Consider the following 5,258-nt stretch of genomic DNA (forward strand, 5'->3'; position numbering starts at 1 on the left):
ACTATTTTCACCCTTTTAGCACATTAAAAAGGGTCAAATAGCAGGAAATCAGCACTTCTTCCAGAAGTGTTTGCTGTACACTCTTCCAGAAATTTTAATTATGAAACAAGATTTAAAACCTCAAGAAAATGAACCAAAACTCCACTTCACTTGTCCTTTCTTTCTGCTTGCATTCCCAAAGGTACATAATTCAAGAAATTGCTGAGGGTTTCAGGATTTCATCCAGGGATTGCATTCCCTGGATGTTCAACTCCTCGATTTATATTTTAGTTATGGTCTTTATTTTGTTGCAGATGAACATCAAGTGATAAAATCTATTAGGTTAAAGGTTCAGGATGTCCATAACTTGGAGAATGAATCGCGCATAATTGTTGAATGTGATGAGTTTGCTCAACCTATTGGAAATCAACTCAGCGGCATTCTTGCAGGATTTTTGGGGAGCTTGCTACAAATCCTTTGCTACTTTCCATTGGCTTTGAGAGTTGGGCATTATGCCTAAACCTTTTGTGCACCGTGTTGTTAATGATTTCGTATTGGGTAATGCCTTTTATTCTTTTGCTTAGTTTGTATGTAATTAGTTGTTTTACTTAGATTTTTGTTGGAAAGAGTTGTTGTGTTGTTGATTGGAAATTCTGTCAGCAGTAAAACTAACATATATTATTTTTGTCAAGCCTCGGTTTTCTTTAGGAGTGATCAGCAAAAGGTAAAAGTTGGCTTAACAATTCGCTTAATAAAAAAAGTGGGAAGGAATCAGGCTTAAATTATGGATGAGGCCATGATCCATTATTGAGCAAAGAAGATATAAAAAGAATGCTCCAGAAGGCATTCCCATGGGACAAATGGGCATTGTATGTTAACTATCGTCCAAAGAGGAAACAAAGGTTCGATATTCTTCTTCTTTCTTCTTATTTCACTGCTTGTCTCTGCTGCTTCTTCTCTGCCACTGCTGTGGCTTCTTCTTTTTTTCCCTTCTTCTTCTTTTTGCTCTTCTTTGTTTCACCAAAAGAAGTACATGACTTGTTTTACATAGATACAATAACTGTGCCCAGTAGATACTGAGAAAGCTAATAGATGGTCTGCTACAAAGGTGTGAAGCTTCCTAATAGTTCAGTTATCATTTCTTGTTTAGTTCTCTAAAGCTTGCAGGCAAATGAATGCTAGTGTCTTGTTTAGTGTCAGTTAATCAATGTCGCTTTCTATATGTAACAGATATTCTTCCTATTTTGACTCGTAGGCGCTTTGCTTGAGAAATCAACGGATTCGAGACAACCAAACACTTCCTCATACTAGTGGTGCTATGAGTCTGGCTAGAAGAAGGGATTTGATGGTAGTTTAATATGACAATACTTACTGATCGTCTGTGTATTAATATATTCTTAATTAACTAAGTTTACTTTTTTAAAATTTCAGAAGAAAATGGGGAAAGAAGTTGATCGAGGCAAAGTGTGGACTCAGACTCATAAGAGGAAAGATGGGAGTTATGTGAATGATTCAAGCTAGGGAGGGATTGGGTAAGTGTTATTTGGTGCTTTAGTTCTTTCATAAGAATTATGAGGTTCAAAATTCCAACAGATCTTAATCCCATTCCAAGAAGAAGAAGAAAATGATGACACAAAAGAACTACCGAATAATGTACAAGCAAGAATTGAATTTGCATATTTGCATTATTCTTGCACATTCATGTGTTAACTTTTATAATTTTTTTTTACTTCCCTTTCTCATTTTTTTTAACTATAGTTAAATTCCTAAAATCTAATTCGCTTTTTGTAAATTATATTTTGTCCCTCGTGTAGGAAAGAATTGAAGAAATTCGAAGACAAAGGCCAGAAAATCTGGCAGAAATTTCACACGAATGATGCGCTTGGTGTAGTCTTCGGTCCCGAGCACCTTGGCTGGTTCGAGGCTTAGGCATGGGTGCAGTTCCACAACTGTAGTATTCAAGCAAACATCATGCCGAGGTGGTTGTTCTTATATGGGCTCATCTAGCGCTAGTGCTCCACCTCCACAATGGGTGCAAGAGATGGCAAATATGAGATCACAATTGAATGCGCTAACTAGCTTATTTCAAATGACAATTGGAAATATCCCCGAGGAGTTTGCTCACTTATTTCCGACTCCTGCACAGGTACAAGTGCTTATTTTTTCTTTGTTTGCCCATTCAATTTGACAATATGTTTAAAGTTAGATTGGAATCTGTTATGAGATAATTTTGTTTATTATGAGAAAAGCAGCTGGAAGTTATTATCGGGGGAAATGATATTCTCAGGTATATTTTTCTCCTAATAATGGAATCCGTGAGTTATAAAAAGGTCATGTTATAAGGTCTCTATTTGACCTGATCCTGTTCTCTCTCTGCCTAGTTTAGATCATTGAAAGGTCTGAAAACTTGAAAAGTTCTAATAGAGTTGATAGCTTCAGTTTGCAGCCTTGATGTGTTTGGTTTAAGTGTTCTGCACATTGAGCTGCTGATTTCTGTTGTTTTGGGCTAGCATTAGAGTTAACAATAAACCTTCAGTTTGGTTCCAATTTTAACCAAAGTTCAGCTGTTTTGATCAAGTTTTGACAGCATTTTTGCACTGCTTTGAAGCTGCAATTTCTGCACTTTTGTTGCATTGTTTGAGCTGATTTTCTTGTAACTGATTACCTCATTTCATTTGATGCAAATTCTAGCAACTTCAGTTACAATAGACAAGTCAATACTTCAGTTTGACAGGTTAATTTACCGCCCAGAATTGGAGCTGAGTTCTTTGGGAGTTCAGATTGCTATTAAGCTTCAGTTTGCATTCTTTGTGTTAACTACTGATCAGTCCATTTTCTGCACAGTTTGAGATCTGTCACTGCTAGTTTCTCCCAGTTTTGAACCTAGGTTTATGCTGCAGAAGAACTCTGTAACTTCACAGCTGAATCTGCACAGTCCAATTTCTGCTGTTACAGTGAGTAGTCTGGTTGAGCAAGTGAAATCTGCACTTTTAAAACAACATATTGATCTAGATTTTTTGAAAGATACTTTCTTCTTGTTTGTTATTATATCTTGTACTTAGCAGTCAAGTTCATTATTTTTGTAAATTGTTACTAGAAATTGTTGCTCTCTGCGTGTTACTATTTGATGCTACCTTTTTCTCGACTTTTACTTTTGCTCGATATTTGTAGGGGTTATACGTTTTATCTGTATTTGCAAAATACTGGCATGATATGAGTTTGTCACTACTAATTAGTTTTTTTATGCAGGCACCCAATTTAGGAGATGGCGTTCCGTCACCAACTAGGCCAAGAAGATCCTTTGACGAAAGCGGAGCAAATGACAATTAGTAATCATTGTTAGGATGAACTATGTTTTTCTTGTGTTGTAATTGTTACAATGAACTATGTTTATTGTGTATTGTAATTGGTGAATAACTCTCACCAACTTAAACTTGAATCTTGGATGATATGGGATTTTGGGTACCTATGTTTTAATATGATGAATATTTTGCTTATATAATTCTCTATAATTTATGTTAATTACTATGATGGGTGCTTAATTACATATTATGATGGATTTTGTGCAGTAAAAAGCATCTAAATGTAGAATTAAAAAATTAACAATAAATATATTATAATTATGGCAGTGTAAGCTGCTATAATATGAAAGACATCAATTATGGCGGTTCCTAAGCACCACAATCAGCAGCCAGTCTTAACTATGTATATTGCGGCGGTTTTATTTGTATATTGCGGCGGTTCTAAAGAAACTGCCGTATTAAACCTTTTGGCGGAAGCGATTATGGCGGGTGGTTAAGCCGCCACTAATTACAATTACGGCGGTTTTTAACCGTCACTATACGCAAAATTAACCGTCACAATTACTCCCGTTTTTTGTAGTGTCATACTAAGTGATACACACTTAATTTACATAAATTTTGAACAAAAATATACATTGTTTGCGTTCACGGGAGCAACACATTAAGGGATGCATTTAACTTATAATACTTTTCGAGTAAAAAGCCTTTTCCATGGATGGATTCCTAGTGGAAATGAAGGAGGAGGCTAATATTTCATTCTCTGTAAAATGACAAAGAGAGGAAGACTTAGAGGGAGGGGGCAATTGGCATGTCTATAGGAAAAGTATGGAAAGAGAGAGATTGTCTCGGATAGTTGACCAGAGGCTAATAGTCGTGTTATTTTAGTTTAATTTCTCCCTACTATATCCAAACAGGAAATGGAACACATCGTAGATAGAGCATCCAAAATGAAAAAGTATTAGTGGTGACAACTTATCCAGTAGTTACTTGTACAGCATGGATCCAGTGTAGTATAATTTGTTATATTAAGAGTTGGAATAAGTTATAGATTCTGACAGTTTCTTATACTTTTGATAGAATTCAAGGCAGGCATAAAAATTTCAACTATAACATAATTAAGAAACACATTGCTGTAGTATTAGGGCACTGAGATGGGGATAAATTAGCAAATCAAAAATTGTCAAAGAAGTCAGACTTCTTTCTAATAGTCGCCTCACAACAATAAGAGCCGGCATACATATTCTTCAGAAAGCTCGAATTCACAACTGTAAAATCTTGATCCGCCATTGATTGTACAACGTTGCAGCTTTTATTTTTCCCAAATTCACCTTTATATGAAAATCAAATAGTGATGTCAAACAGAAATCGCACACTAAAGTTTGTGCTCTTTCTAAATCATTCATACTTGTTTGGCTCGTGGCCGGCACAAATAGTCGATTCATATCTATCACAATCCTACCACCCAAAAATATCAAATGAAGATAAATTATCTGGTGACTTCTGGACACGCCATAACCCACAAGCGAAAAGGAAAATTTTAATCACTAAACTTCAAAATTAGCCGAAGAATACAAAGGGAAAAAAAGATGGAAAAATGAGAGAATGTCACGACCCGGATTTCCCACCCTCGGGAGTCGTGATGGCGCCTACTCGTAGAAGCTAGGCAAGCCAAATTATTAATTACTTTCCGTTTACAACATAATCCCTTTTAACAATTCATGGCAACAATAAAAAAATAATGAAATTAAATAGTAGTGGAAGTCTTAATTATAGGAACTGAATCAACATGCGGAATAGTCAATATAATCCTCTACCCAGGACTGGTGTCACAATACTCACGAAGTGCTAAGGAATACTAAACACAAACGTCTGAAAGAAAACATAAGCTGTTTGTCTCGAATACAATGAGGCAACAGGCTAAAAAGAGAGAATAAGGGAGACGCCGGGCTTGCGGACGCATGCAAGGCTACCTCGGGT

General features: G+C 36.0%; 1 long non-coding RNA gene across 1 annotated transcript; it reads left to right on the forward strand.

Annotated features, from left to right (window-relative positions):
• Positions 1–750: 750 nt before the first annotated feature.
• On the forward strand, positions 751–1,478 carry LOC109218482. Its single transcript, XR_002066768.1, has 3 exons — positions 751–881; positions 1,235–1,327; positions 1,411–1,478. It is a non-coding gene; the product is annotated as an uncharacterized LOC109218482 (long non-coding RNA).
• The last annotated feature ends 3,780 nt before the right edge of the window (positions 1,479–5,258 follow it).

The sequence above is a fragment of the Nicotiana attenuata genome, unplaced genomic scaffold, assembly GCF_001879085.1.
Source record: "Nicotiana attenuata strain UT unplaced genomic scaffold, NIATTr2, whole genome shotgun sequence".
NCBI classification, from domain to species: Eukaryota; Viridiplantae; Streptophyta; class Magnoliopsida; order Solanales; family Solanaceae; genus Nicotiana; species Nicotiana attenuata.